Genomic DNA, 16,966 nt, shown 5'->3' on the forward strand with positions numbered 1-16,966 from the left:
TTCTCATGGTTTTTTTTCCAAAACAAAGTACTTTTTAATAGGGTAACTAAATAAGCGATGACACTTGCAATAGTGAGATAATCTACTCTATCAATTTCTTCAATTCATTTTTTAGCAACTAAATCAACTTAGACTTTAAGAGTTCTTCATGTATACTTGGAACATTAGAATGAGGGAAAGGGTAATTCTTTTTCTTGCCTCTCATTCGTTGTGACTTTTCCATTACCTTTGATTTTGACAAAGAAACAAGTTTGATATTCAAAGTCATTAACTTATCAATATCTTTATTATCATCGAAGATTTTCCCTTGTGTATTGTTGATGAGGTTCTTGATGCCTAGCAATTGTCATACACAAATCAATGTTGTGAATTCGAGTATTTAATTCTTCAAAGGACTTCGGCTTGATGTCTTGGAGAAGGTAGTACAAGCCTCAATTCATGTCTTATAGACACTTGTCAATTGCAGATGACTGACAACTTTTCCTTGTAGTGAGACTTAATTAATTTCTCCACAAATGGATGTAGTTAATGGTTGGCTCATCCTCCTATTAGTGTGAGTTAAATTATGGAGACAATAGGATGAGCGGTTTAAACAGTTCTCAGCCATTGGTTGTGCCAAGATCATGATCAATGAGTAAATCCAAGGCATTTCCTTTTAATTATTGAATGAATGGCTTCAATAAGAGATCTCAATCAATGCTGGTCTTATTGCATCTTTTCACAAAGTGTGCAACATGTTCACATAGATTTTATTTACCATTGAACTATTGAAACTTTGGAAATTGATAATTTTTAGGCATACTCAAACAATCAATCCTTCAAGAACATGACTTTACATGTATATAAAGGTTGAACAGCACTTCTAGCTTTATCTTTTATGGCTTTCTTTACGAGCTTCCTAAGTTGATCTAAAAAAACATTATGAAACCTTCTTTCAACAACCTTGTTAGAAATTTCACCAACTTCTTAAAGACTTTGATTTTCAGTTTCGCCTGTGGCAGTTAATTGTTTCCATCTAAACTTTCAATTTATGCCATCATGAAAGCAATTTGATTATTCCATCATTTGATGCTTGATGCAATGGATTTCATAACCTTCATGGGAAAAACCATGTTTTCTTTAAAGGAAAGTAATAGTAGTTGTCATCATAAATACTATAACGACCAAGTTCACAGTGGTGTCGAAAAATGCAGTTTCGGGATTCTGTTTCCATAAACTGAGTATGTAATTATTAAATAAGAATATTTACAGAGTTAAAATATTGATGAATTGTAATTTTTGATGTGTTGTTAATTACCATTAGATTAAAATAATTAAGGATTAATGATTAATTAATTATGATTAAGTTACTTAATTAAGTTTAATTAAAACTAAACTAACTATATATACCTAACATAATGGAAAAAGATGATGAAGCATCATCTTTTTCATATTTTCACCGCCGTCGACCCTAAAAGCCATGGGAGAAAGCTTTTGAAAAGCTTTACACATTCGCCCACCATTTTTAGGTAAGTCCCTAGCCATTTTTCATTAATTTTATAGATTTGAGATCATGGAAACTTGATTTAGCTAGGCCATGTACTAATTTATAAAATTGTTAAAGTTTTTAAAGTTATCATTGTTGAGAATTGAATGAAATTGGTGTAAAATTGTTAGAAATTAAGCTTAGTATATATTGTAAATCTTAATTGTTAGTTTCGCACATTATGGATCAAATTGAAAAAATGAAAAAATATCATGAACTTTTGGTAGGGATAGAAAAGAAAACTTCCCCAATGAGTCATGGTGAAATTGGATCAGAGGCCCTAAATTGAAAGTTATACTTATCCCAATTTTGGGGAATATATTGCAAAATCTGTGTAATTTGGTATTTGATTATGATTTGACTGGAAATTGATTGTATAATATGTTTTATGATTATTTGTAGCTAATGACAACACCAAATAGTCAATAGGGAAAGGAAAATTGAAAACCATTAACGAATGACGCACAAAACCTCGGTTTGTACTTTTATGATTTGGGATAGAAATATTTGATTTTATATGTATGTTTATTGATTTTTGAATCATTTAGGTGAGTCTATTATCATAATATGAAATATTTTGATTGAATTTGATATGGAACATTAAGATAAATGACTAAAATGAATAAAAAGGGAAATGATATGAAATACTTAAATTATGATATGTGATATGAAAATTATATCGAAATATATCTTATAATATGAAATATGTGTGTTTGATGATGAAATAGGGTTGTGATTGTGAATTTTACTAAGAATCGATATATGTACTAAATTGCAAAATAATTGTTATGCAATAGAACAGTGTACATGATACGAAAATGCATATGGGACCGAATACAGGGTATGAATATGAGAGTAAGATGATTACATGTATGAAAATTCTTATATATATAATTGATGCCTATGTAAACTTTATAAAAGGTTAGGATACGATTGGCTTACCAATAGGGTTTTATGTAGAGGTGATCATGGGCCGGGCCAGGCCGGGTTCGGGTCGGGCCTATACAAAATTTTAGGCCCATCTACTAGCCCCGAGCCCGGCCCGACCCGAAATATGGGCCTAAAAATTTATCCAAGCCCGGCTCGGCCCGGCCCATATTAATTTTTTTTCTTATTTCATTAAATAAAAAAATTTAAAATATAATAAATCAAATATATTTAAAAACATAAAAAAATATTAAAACAAATAAAAATGATACTAAAACAATTCTTAAAACAATACACAAATTAACAATATAATAAAAAATGGTTATATTAAAAATTTAAAATGATTAAAAATAAAACAAAAAAATATAATAATATATAATTCGGGCCGGGCCGGGCCCGGGCCAAAAAAATCTTACCCGAGGCCCGACCCGTTTTTTAAACGGGCCTTGTTTTTTGCCCAAGCCCATTTTCGGGCCTATATTTTTACCCAAACCCTCCCATTTTTCGGGCGGGCCTTCGGGCCGAACCGGGCCGCCTGACCCATGATCAGCTCTAGTTTTATGCGCGCTTATACCGGATATGTGATTATACGGAGATCATTACAGATTATTTCAGGATCCAACATTTGTTCTGGATCATCGAGTATTATATGTCTCTATGGAGACCCTGGCATGGTGTAGTTAAAGCTCTTATGAGCTATCTTGTAACGACTCGAAAGTTAATGGTGTCAGAAATAATGGTTTCAGAACCACATTTTCGATCATCGAGTCCATAAATATTATTATTTGATATATACAAGGTTAGTATAAAGTCTAATTGAAATTTAGTCCTCTAATTTTGTTAATTGGATAGTTAATTAATATATAAGAACTAAATTGTAAAAGTGGTAAAAGTTAATCGCTATGGAATTTTAATTAATTAAAGGACCAATTGAGCATTTTGACCCTTTTTAATATAGTGGACACTGGTGGACAGCATTTTTACACCAAATTGATTAATCAAGGTTAGTATTATTTAATTTTTGTTAATTAAGTTAAGATTAATTAGTTAATTATTAAACTAAATATATAAGTTAAAATTATGTAAAAACAAACCATTTTCATGTCACATTTTCTCCACCAAAATATAGAAAAGAGAATAAGGTTTTTAAGCTTTCAAGTATTCTATCATCTAATTTGGTAAGCTGACAACTCCTTTTTTTTCGTAATTTTTATGTTTTTAAAGTCCCGGGAGCTTGATTTAGCTAGCCCATATACCAATTTGTAAAACTATTAAAATTTTTAAAATTTTTCATTTTTTTTCTTGAAGATTTTAGTAATAAATTGTTAGATTTTAAGCTTAGATATGAAAAAGGACTAATTTATAAAGTGAAAATTGTTAATTTGGAACATAGTAGATGTGTGCATCGGCCGGGCCAGGAAGGCCCACCCGACAAATGGGTTCGGGTAAAAAATGGGCTGGGCCTCGGGTAAAACTTTTTTGGCCCATGCCCTACCCGAATTATATACTAATTTTTTTATTTTTAATCATATTTACATTTTATTTTCAATTTTAATATAACAATTTTTATTATATTTTCAATTTGTGTATTGTTTTAAGAATTGTTTTAGTATCATTTTTTTATTTATTTCTTGTTTTAATATTTGTTTTTATGTTTTTAAATATATTTGATTTATTATATTTTAAAATTTTTTATTTAATGAAATAAGCTAAAAAAATTAATATGGGCCGGGCCAGGCCGGGTCGGGCCCGAGCCTAGAAAACGGGCCTAAAATTGTGTGGGCCCGGCCCAACCCATGTACACTTCTAGAACATAGGGACTAAAGTGTAAATATTTCAAAATTGATATGAAATTTCTATAATTATAGAAAGTATAGGGCTATACAAGGATGAAATTGAGAATTATTTCAAAATCAAAGTTCAAATTTGAAAGTTTTGATAATTTAAGTTTTAGGGACTAAATTGAATAAAATGAAAAAATTTTGGGGCATTATAATAATGAAATTGAGTTGATATATGCTTATAATAGGATGAAATAAGAGGGTTGGAATTGATAAATTGAATTGAATTATTGAATAGATCAGAAATTGGACCAAATCAAAGATAACCGAAAAATAACAAAATTTGTTGATTAGTCCTTAGAGAGTTGTTTGTTGTTGTTTTGACTAGGTAAGTTCATATGGTATGATTGCATATAAATTTATATATATATTTACATTATGAATTTGGATATGTTTTATAGTAATTTGAATTGTTTACAATTTGGTACAAAAGGTAAGATATGGACTAAATCGTATAGAAAATGATAAATTAACTGATAAATTGAATATATTGAATTGAAATGTGAAATGTTAATAAATTAATAGTTGATTATGACTGATCAAATCATAATGGTATTAATTTGACTGATTATTGAGATAGATGATTAAATTGGATAGAATTGAAAATAGTGTAATTCGATGAAATTATGGAATTGGTCTTGAATTGGTTTGAAATAGGATATGCTATGTGATAAACTGATGATTTGGGATATGAATTGAATTGTTTAAATGCAAATAAAAGGTTACCCTATTAATTGTTCGAGCAGAGTCGGATATAGTTGGCATGTCATAGGATAGGTCGAGTACAGGTTACTTCGAATACGAGTCAGAAAGTGTTTGGCACATTTATACTTCAGTTATACCGATGAGGCACTATGTGCCAAACACATTGACTAGCGTTGGGCACAAACTATTTACTTTAACATTATTCAATGAAGCACTGGCTGCCAAACTGATGTGATTGGTTAGATCCATGTATCCGCTCGAGTCAAGCTAATAGGGATATATAATGTAAATTGGATGAAAGACACTCAAATCGAATTGATATTATGATTTGATGATCTATATATACATTGTGATATACGAATATCGATAGCATGTGAAAGATCATAAGAACTTGTTATACGAGCCCGGAGGGCCGATATGAAATGTGATGAATTAATGGATTCGATTCAGAATTCGAATAATGAAACAAAATAGTGAATGTCATTATATTTAAATTGGATGTATTGTTGATAATAGATAGAAAATTACATGAAATTGATATTGAATTGAATAAATGTTGGTTATAAGTGATTGAGAATGTTATATGCTTGATTTATTATAAGATGTTATATATGTTGATACTCACCTTGTTGATATGTGGTTGTCATGTTTAGGAAAACCCATAAAGCTAGTATTTTACGGAATTAATGTGTAATTTTAAGTAAGTTGTTGTTTAAATACCTGTGAACTTACTAAGCATTCGATATGCTTATCTCGTTGTTTCCCTTTTCCCTGTAGATCGCCAACTTGCGAAACGTGTCTAACAAATAGTCGAGGAGCTCACACTATCTTATTAATGATTTGATAGTCTTTCTATCAATTAAAGCTCTATTCTTTGGCATGTACGTAGGTGTTATGAAAATTTGGAGTTTGAATGTAGATATAGTTGAAACTGACCTAATGTTTAATTAATTGGTTGTTTCATAGATTGAAATGCTAAGACAAAAAGGTATTATTGATGTCTAATGGCTTGATTGAACTTGGGAATGGTTAGTTGTATGTTTGGTAAATAGATGAAATTGGTCTGTATTGAAATTTTATATAGTCCACTTGGTATGAATTTTGTAGAAAGAAGTTACATGTTTGAGTACCATTTGAGACATGTTAGTATGGTTGATTGAATTTAATTGAGTTGTGGTATTTAGCATGTTTTGCATTGATTATATATAGGTTGGTGGGTGTTTATAAGCATCATTGTGTTTTATGTTGGTTTGAGCATGAAAAAGTACCTAAAAAGTGAAAAATTTGACCTTTTGGCAAAATGTATCAATACCACATGTAAAGGTATCGATGTTTTACCAAGTTACCATAATTTAAAAATGACAGAATGCCAATTTGGTATTGATACTAAGGTAAGGTATTGATACTTATTAGAAAGTGTCGGTACATTAATCTAACTATCGATACCTTATGATTTTAATTGGATTTTTTAAAACATCGAAGCATAAAATGGTATCGATATCTAGGATTGGTATTGATACCTGTACTGAGATTTAAAAACTTTTCAATTTAGTCTTTATTCATGCTCGGGTCTACAACAGAGCTTTCATAAGCTCAATTAAAGCTCAGATTTAATTTTGTATCTTAATATTTAGGTATTTATGATATGATTAAATATTTGAATGATGTATTTACGGTATACTTGATCAGAAATTTTAAAACTGTTACAAAAAAATCCTTATTTGATCTCGGGTTGACTTTAAAGCATTCGTATGTACATATAAAACTCGAGAAAAAAATCTTCACATTATTCAATGTTGTATTATTGATTGATTTCATGATTGATGAAGTGAAATGATGTTTGTATTGTGTATTTGTCAGTAGTTGCTTTGGCAACGAATGTGACACACTGTTGCTTAGACCCGACGATCGAGTCAGGTAAGGGGTGTTACATATTTGGTATGGTGTAGTTTACCCGTGTATCCAAGTCTGTTTTACTAAGGTTTCATCGAGCATAACATTATATTTGAAATTGGAAAACTTAAAAAGGTAATGAAACAGATTAATAATAGAATATAGTATCGAAATGAATATGAACGAGTTGATAGACTCTATAAAGAGGTCCAGACGATTTGTTAAACGAGTCTTGATATGAAAGGAATTTGATATTGAATATCATAATGAATAAATTATGAATGTTTTAAATTGTAAATTGGTATTGATAGCTAAAGGCCTTAAGATAGGTTTTGGTATATGTAATTGGATTTGATCATTCTTTTGCCATGATAGTTGAATTAGTTTGCCTTGATAATTGCATACATTCATATGTAATTGATTATATACTTATGTTACCATATAGAATATGTATTAGCAGGGATTGAGATTATAAGTTTCATAGCATGTTATTAATGTTATTTTATGATATATTATCTTGAATCATGAAAGTATCACTAAGCTTTATCGCTCAACATACGGTTGTTTGTTCTGTGCACAGGTGTAGATATCTATCGAAGCCCAAGGAATTCATGCCAGCATCCAGACCACATTTTTTACTCAACAAAGTTTGTATAGTTCGTTCATTTTGGTTTTGTGGCATGTATCTAGGGGCTTTTAGTTAAATGTTTCAAATGGTTAAGTTGTACATGACATGATCTTATTCAAATGTTTAGGAATTATGTTTGGATATGTTCATATAGTTGGTTCGGGGTCTTAAGGTTAAATATTATGCATTTGAAATAGTTTTTGTGTAACAGCCCAATTCCAGTGGTGCCGAAAACAGTGGTTTCGAGACTACGACTTCAAAAAATGAGTTATTATTTTAATATTTATTTAATGTCTATAGGGTTAATTTAAGGTAGTATTAAATTTCTGTTATGAAATTTTAAGGTTTAAATGGTTAGTTAGGTAAAAATGGCTAAATTGAAAAAAGTGCAAAAGTTGAATTCTATTAGTTAAAATGACTAAATGGTTGTAGAAAGGAAAGCTAATGAACTTAGATGGTAATTATACCATGCTATATGTTAGTGGATGTTTATGGATAGATTTTAATGAAATTTTAATAGTTTTAAAAGGTTAATATGGTAATTTGATAATAAAATTAAAGGTTAAAGAAAGAAAAAGGAAAAAGATTGTCATCTTTCTCATTTTTCCTATTCCAAAACCAAAATCTCCATTGTTGAAAGGAAGAAATATTCGGCCGAGCTTCTTTTGATGCATGGCATATGATTTTGATTTTGTTTTTAGTGGTTTTTATGTTTTTGAGCTTGTTTTAGCTTAGTCTAACAAAACTTTTAAAGTTTGAGGGACTTGCCATTTTGAGTTTGAATGATTTTTACGTTAATTGATAGATTATTACCCTTGGTTGTTAAACCAACAGGTTTTGTTAAATGATTTTTGGTGAATTTGTGTTAAAATAGTAAAATTTCACGGTAACATTATGAAATGATGTTTTAAGTTGGTTGATATGGGTTCCTAAGAAGTCTGGCTAGCATGCATGGAAGGTTAAAATAGTTAAATTTCTACAAGCTGAATGACTAAATTGTGAAAAAGTTAAAATATTAGGGGTAATTTTGTAATTTTACATTAATATGAATTATTGATTGAATTGAATACTTGAAGTTATTTGAAGTACTTAATTGAATGAAATTATCTATTTAGATCAAGATAATCAACAACCAGACTTAAATCGGGGAAAAGCTAAAGCTTTAGACTGGACATCAATTCTACAACTATAGTTTTGGAGGTAAGTTCATATAAATTATAATCTTATTAATGATAGTTTGATTAATTATCAACGGTGTTGTGTTAGTTATAAAATGACTTGAAAATGCATGTATATTGATGCTTTGAGAAATTGACGAATAAATAATCCTGTTTGAACCTTAAGAATTCTTAGGATGTGAATGACATGTCATTAGGGATTTCATGTTTCGGGTGCTGGTCTTGAATGTCCTAACGATGGCTGAGGTCCTTCATTTGTTATGGATTCCCCACAGCTCGTGTAAGCAGCAGCGTGCAGCTAATATTCTGACCCACAGCACTTGTGAACAGGCCCATTTCACAGCTCGTGTGAGCACTATTGAAAAGGAAAAGTTACGGTTATATGGAAAGGCACACTATGTGTAAGTGTTCTCGAGTATCCAATGCAATTCTGAATGGTTCGACGGGTAAGTAAAGGAAATGGCATGGTATGTATACAATTGGATATTGGTTCATGATCTTATAGAAAGGTTAACGTGATAAATGATGTGTACATCAAAATCTACTTATGATATGGTTGAACTTATATGTATCATGCATGAACTAACTAACTTGCGAGTTTGATGGTGCTTATATAGGATTTTACTAAGCCTATGGTCTTGGTAAGGATATTATGCTTAATCTACAAATTGTGCTTAAGAATGGTAAGTTATCTTTGAATTTATACGAGCTTACTAAGCACTAGTTGCTTACGTAGTTATTTTCCTTTGTTTCGTAGAGATCGAAAACTCGATCAGTTGGAAGCTTGTTGTAGATCTATCACACTATCCAACAACCATTTTGGTAGTTTTTGATTTATTTTGTCCAAGGTTATGAATGGCATATATAGAACCTTTTTATAATGGTAGTTCTTGAATGTGTTAATGGTTAATTTGGTATGTATATGCTTTTGGAGTTTATGTTTTATTTAATGGACTTTAAGTGCCTTGACAAGTTTAAGTCTTTTGGCCATTTTTAAGTACTTGTAATATATAGTTCCTTTTGGTACGATTGTGGTGAAATGTGAATGATTAACTTGATGTCATTTGGTAGTTAAAGAACTAGGTTTTGTGCTTGAAATGTGGCTATGTTGCTTTGTTTTGATTAATGATGTTTTGATTAATGATATTTTGGCATAAATGTGGTATTTTTGAATGGCATATTGGTTAGGTGAAATAGGTTGATTAAATTAGTATCTTTATATGTGTTTGAAAGATATTTAAGTCTGTGCACAAATGAAAGGGTTGATTAGGTATGTTTTGGTCTTGAAATGGCTTGTTTTTAAGGTCAAATTATGGAGCACACGGCCTGGTTACACATGATACGAACTCGATTAGGTGTTGATTCGAGTCATTTAGATTGCCTGATCGTGAAATTAAGCAAGTGTTGAGTTTTAACAAAGTGGGCTGGAAAAGATGAAAAGATAGGTTCAGACTAGGTCTGAAAGATAATTAAATTGGCTAATAAATTAATTCGGGTAAGGCCAAGAGTGAACCAACAATGAAGGGAATTGTTGACTTGATTCTTAGAAGGTGCTTAGATAGAAATGGATAAGAGATAATTTGGCTAACCTCGACCCAGTATCTAGCAAGATAGGAACCGATGGTATGGTCAAACGCCACACCTTGGGAAGTGATAAGTTCGGATAACAACAAAGAATGACGACACAAGTTGAGCTTGTTAAGTCGTTTCAATCCAACAAAAAAAACAGTGAGAGTTGAATTCTCACAGAAAAACAAAAGTTCATATATTTGGTCAAAAAGTCCCTCCAACTAGCTGAAAACAAAGTATTTATAGGCATGAGACAAGCCCCAGCTGAATAGACACACACACTTAGCTTAATTGAGCTAATTAAAAACTACTAGACCTTTGATGAACTTTAACATAAAGAACGGCAATGGACAGCATGTTTGGTCTTCCTATTCAGCTAATAATTAACTCTAATGAGCTGGATAAACTTGATTCAATGATTGATCAGCTAAAGAGTCATAACAGCCTTTTAATTTCTCATTGGACAGCCAAATGAGTAGCATCCAAAAATTAATGTCATTTGGCACACGAACAACCCCTTTGTGTGAATGCTTGAATATAAATGGTCAAAAGGTGTGAATGGATGAATTAGAACGGCCACCATCATGTGAAAACATTTGGAAACTGAACGGGCCTGTATGAACAGCTCATTGTCTTTTGAACTCCTCAAACAGTCACTTGGAGAAGCTTATAACAGCTGCTAATCAATGCACCACCTGGTTTAATTGGTTAATTCACCTATAAACACAATTAAACTTTAATGAGCTGTAGTAACTAAAACTCATTTAATAAGCTAAAACAAATTAAATGGCTGTAGCAAATTGATTAACTTAGAATATATTAATTGCCGAATTTATTTAAAAAACTAAATAAAATAAAACAACTTAATTACTTAAACTAAAATAACTAAAACACATTTAAAGTTTAATCCAGCAACTATTTAACTAAAATTCAGCTTGCAAACGTATGGTGTTGAGCTCCATGCTTGCTTGATGAGTTCGGCCACCTCCCCTCTCCAAGCTCGATCAATGTGACTTGCAATGGCGTCTTGAAACTTCTTGGCACGAGACCGTGTAATGGGACCTTGTGGTAACTCAATGGGATCGGCCGTAGCTTCCTGAGCCAGGATCGCATCAACACAGCCATGTGTCACTTTGTAATGCCCCAAAATTTCTATCTTTATTTTTGTGAAATCTTGATACAACTGTGTATCTCCTCTAGTGGTTATGTGTTCTAGGTGTGTGTGGGAGGTCCCAAGTTCAAGCCCTACCTTTGGAAAATTTTGATATTTTTTCCTAGTCTAAGTCTTGTGTTTGGGGAGTGGGCTTATATTTAATTATTGTAGAATCATATCAGAATGAGCCTGCTGGTTCGAGTGGTAAGGGAGTCTCTAATGTAACAGCCTAAATTTCAGTGGTGTCGGGAATAGTGATTCGAGATCACTAAATCCACCAAGTTTGAAAATTTAGTAAATTGATATTAATGAGTCAAGTGTGAATTTAAAAATATTTTTGAATTATAGATCTCTGATGTAACAGCCTAAATTTCAGTGGTGTCGGGAACAGTGATTCGAGATCACTAAATCCACCAAGTTTGAAAATTTAGTAAATTGATATTAATGAGTCAAGTGTGAATTTAAAAGAATTTATTATGTAAACTAGGTTAAAAATGAGGTATCGAGACCTCAAATTCATAAACCGATACATAAATATTTTTAGAAATATTTATGGAGTGTTATTGAGTTAGTATTAAAGTTTCGTCAGAAAATTTTAACGTTTTGATAGTTAATTAATTAAAAAGGACTAAATTGTAAAAGGTGCAAAATTTTTAAATAGTGATTAAATAGCTTAAGTGCTTAATAAGGAGGGATTTAAAAGGAAATTAGACCCAAATTATATGGGCTGGACGGTTTGGGTAAGAAAATTAGCGAGAAAGCAATATGAAATAAGGGTAAAATTGGAAATTTTGCAAATTAAACATATAAAATAAAGACAAAATTGAAAAATCTAGAGATTTCAACATTTTTCTTCAGCCAAAACGCCATAGAAGGTCTGGAATAAGCTTTTTTTTTCATATTTTTGCACCATGTGAGTTCAATTCTTTTTTTCTTTGTAATTTTTATGTTTTTGTGACTTTTACAATTAGGTCCAACTATTAAATTCATTAATTTTTAATTCTATAAGTGAAATTTAAAGTTTACATGGATAAGTTCTGTATATTTATGATGAATTATCATGGATTTGAAGCTTTAATTTCATTATATGATGATTTTATTAAGCGATTTTAGTAGAAAATTATTTTTAGGACCTAATTGTGAAAAATTGTGAATTAGGGTTTGGTGCTGAAACCCTAATTTTCAAAGGTTGTGTGGTAGCTTATAATGATTAAATAAAGTGTTAAATGATAAAAATTAGTTCAACTGATGGGTGAATTGTTCGGGGATTAAATTGTAAAAATTGTGAAATTTGGGGTAAATGTGCAATTTTGAAAATTGAAAGGCATAAATTGTAAAGTGAATTAGTATTGAATTAGATGCTAAAGAATGGAAAAAAGTTATATTATAGATTAGGAATTCGAAGATAAACGCAGAAAAGAGAAAATTTCAGACTAGTCCCTGAATCTTATAGCTTCTACAAATTGGCCTAGGTATGTTCGTATGGTTGAACTTTGATAATTATATTGAATTGATGGATGGTATTATATATTTATTTATACTATTTGTTAAAAAAAACATGAAATATTATTATATAATGACATTAAAGTGAATGTTCGAATTTAATGGAACGCAAGATTTGAATACCATCGTTTGTGGCAAAGAATGAATTGACGAATAAGACCATGGTTGGACCATGGAAATATTTAAATGTAATACCATAGCTGGGCTATGGTATTTTTTGAAAGACCATAACTGGGTTATGGCACAAAGAAAACGACGTACTTATATCTGTAAGTCGTTTTCCGATTTGGAAAGACTTGGTAAATGATATGGAAAATTCATGTATGTGAAAATTGTTTGATAATTATGTACATTCATAGTTATGAATTGTTATCAAAATAAATATACACGAAATTTATAAAAATAATGGTATAAGGAATAATGATTGTTATTGAATTGAATGTTGATTGGAAGTTAGAAAATGATTTGAATTGAATCAAAGTATGATAATATATGATTATTTGAAATATGTATTGATTTGATGTTGAAAAGTGATTTTAATACCCTATTAACTAGTCGGGCTAAGTTGGATATAGTTGGCATGCCATAGGATTGGAAGTGTTCCTGGTTACTTCGACTTCAAGTCGATGAGACACTAGGTTTCATTATATTACCTCGGATAGATTCAATGAGGTACTGTAACACCCCTTACCCGGCCCAGACGTTATGGCCGGATTCGACATGCCACATCGAAGCATTCAAAACATTTCCGATCCAAAAAGAAAACTTACTGAGTGTTTTAAAAGATGATTTCATTATAGATTAAAGTGAATGGAAGCTGTGCACCAGGTAGGAAACCGGAAAAGAGGAGGTGAGTCCATCGGACTACTTAAGTGCCAAACTCCCTTCGGATCCAATCCTAGACATGCAAACCGCCATTGCCATACCTTAACGTCATGTATATATCTAGTAAACCGATTTGATTAAGTCCTTTTTAGGAAAAGTGACTAATTTTGGAAAATATCTTTATTGCGGAAGCTTTGCTTGTTTTCGTGTTATTTTGAAATCAATTACTATTTTTGAAAACGCGCCCTAAAACTATCCAATTTGAACAGTTAAATATAAATATTACCTATCTTAATAAAACATATAAAAACCATCAAAAATAAATAAGCGGCCTTATTACATTGAAAAGCCCAAAACCTCAAACGTAATTAAAAGGATGTCCAGTTCACCAGAAGAAAATCAAACTTTCAGAACGGGTGGCCACTCCGAATTCCCTCACAGCTCCAAGCCCACTATGGTTGGGGATTACCTGCGTGGATGAAAATAAAAGGGGTGTGTTTGGGGAAACTCAGTGTGTAAAATAACCCAACCATAGTTTAAATCAGCTCAACCCATAGAAACAGAATAAGTTGGCCTTAGCCCAGAACAGAAATTCAGAATAAAGCCCATAGGCCCATAACAGAACAGAACAGATGTTACATGTTTATGCAGAAACCCAACCCAGATTCATCCATAACACCCCCGTACCAGCCTTACACCATGTGGGGAGACTACTCGACCCACCCAACCGCTACACACCACAGAAATCACAGCGAGGCTGCCAGATATTGTGACGAAGTCACCAGATACAGATATTGTGGCAGAGCCACCAGAACAGATATATGTGGCAGAGTCACCAGATCAGATAATTGTGGCATAGCCACCAGGACAGATATATGTGGCAGAGCCACCAATTCAGATAATTGTGGCATAGCCACCAGGACGCTTCCTCCATAGTATAACCCAAGTCCCCATGCAACAGATATATAATCATGGCATACATCATAGAGAATCAGATCGTCATGCTTTTCAGTCAAAAGTAACCCTAGGGGTATAATGGTAATTTTGCATACATAGGGGTATTCAAGTAATTTAACTATTCTTAAGGTTTTCATACATAACATAGCCATTTACGTACGATCAAAAACACTTACCGCGTTTTCTTACCAATTTGGGCCCGTTGGCCCATTATCCCGTTTTTGGCCCATTAAGCCCAAAAATATCGAAATGCACAGAATCGCGCACTCTGCAGTCTTATCACTTTAATTTACCATATACATCAAACTATTAATCTCATGAGCATTCACACACTCACAAGATCTTAAAATACCGACTTTTTGGCATTTCGACTTTTCGGCTTGTGCCGATCTAGTCTATAAGAGGGTGTTAGTTACACACCTGTTTGCGACGATATGCTGACGAGATCCACACACGAACCGCCTACAATTGGATTACTAACACGTTAATCTAACTATTCAAATACGAATTACGTATTAACCCCTTACAATATTCGGCCAACCACACCTACAGATCAGAGTAAGCTTATAAGAATTCAATAAGCAACTCATTAACAAATTTTTGTTAGTGTTTACCACATAATCATAATTTCACTGCAAGCTGTCTTCCTGAGCAACAGTCACTAAATCATTTATAACTGGAGCTACGAAACTCCAAATCAAGTGCCGTTAATTTTCTCTGAAAATAGACTCATATATCTTCTATCCATAAAATTTTCAGAATTTTTGGTTTATCCAATCAATACCATATTTTTCTCAAAGTTTCCCATGTTTCACTGTTTGACTAATCTGACCACTCTTCATTACGAATCAAATTTCTCATTATACAGAATTCAAAATATGTTCTTGTTTATTCCATTTGAAACTAGACTCATTAAGATTTAATTACATAATTTATGCAGCTTCTAACTCATCTCCCACAATTTATGGTGATTTTCCAAAGTCACGTTACTGTTGCTGTCCCAAGCATATTTATTACCAAATCACTCTTTCACACCGAACTTGCATGCTTGTTATTTAAACATGTATATCGCCAATCAATCATTACATATCTATGATTTTACTTAAGTATAATATCCATTTCATCATTTTAAAGCACAACATGTTAGCCGATTTTTCCCCTTAGCATCTAAGGCACATGCATGCTCATTTGTTTGGCTCAACTTTACCTATCTTCCATTTTTCATCAAAAGAACATGAAACAACAACCATTTCCTTCATTTTAATTCATGACTAAATGCTCACAACACAACTAAAAACCAAAATATGCTTCAAGAGTTAAGGTAGAATCAAGAAGAACTCATGAACATCAAGATAGAAGCAAACTACCATGAACTTACCTTCAATTTTCTTCCCCAAGTGACCGAACATTCAAGAGCTTTCTCCTCTCCTTTCTCTTCTCTAACTTTCGGCTATGATGAACAAAGATGGACAAAACTTTGTTATTTTCACCCCTTTTTCTTTTAATAAAATTTCATATTTCATCCATTTAATTCTTTAATACAAAAGACATGAAATGCCCATCATGGAACATTTACCTAAACCATTATCATGGAACATTTACCTAACCCATTATCATGGAATATTAACCTAATCCATTATCATGGAACATTTACCTAACCCATTATCAATTTGTACCATGAATTATGGATATCAAGTGCTCGTATTGTCTACAACAACATGATGGCTAGCCACTTCATGTAAAATGGGAGGTTTGTCATGTAAATCCTCCTATTTTGCACTCCTATTTATTTGGCCACTTCAATTTAGCCTATAGCATTTTCAAACATTTTTACTAGGTTCTATTTCATAATTTCACTTACAAATGACAAAATCAAAGCATGAAATTTTGCCAACATTCACAGAATTCCTGAAAATTGGGGCGTTACAGGTACTGGGTACCAACTTACTTTGGCATAGCCGATATTACTTCGAATTATCTGATGAGGCACTAGGTGCCAAATTACTGTGTTTTGGTTGGATCCATGTATCCGTCCGAGTCTGAGTCGTGTTAATAAGGGTAAATAAATAATAAAGTTTTAGAGTTGAAATTGAAATGGTATAACATGAGAAATGGAAGTGAAATAGTGAATTGAAAATGGAATGTGAAATAAATTACAAATATATGGAATATATGAGTTATATAGTCAAGAAATGACTACGGAATGAATATTGCAATTGTATAATGAAATGTGAAACAAACTGTGAAAAGCCATTTATGATA

This window comes from Gossypium hirsutum, chromosome A12 (assembly GCF_007990345.1).
Source record: "Gossypium hirsutum isolate 1008001.06 chromosome A12, Gossypium_hirsutum_v2.1, whole genome shotgun sequence".
Taxonomy (NCBI): Eukaryota; Viridiplantae; Streptophyta; class Magnoliopsida; order Malvales; family Malvaceae; genus Gossypium; species Gossypium hirsutum.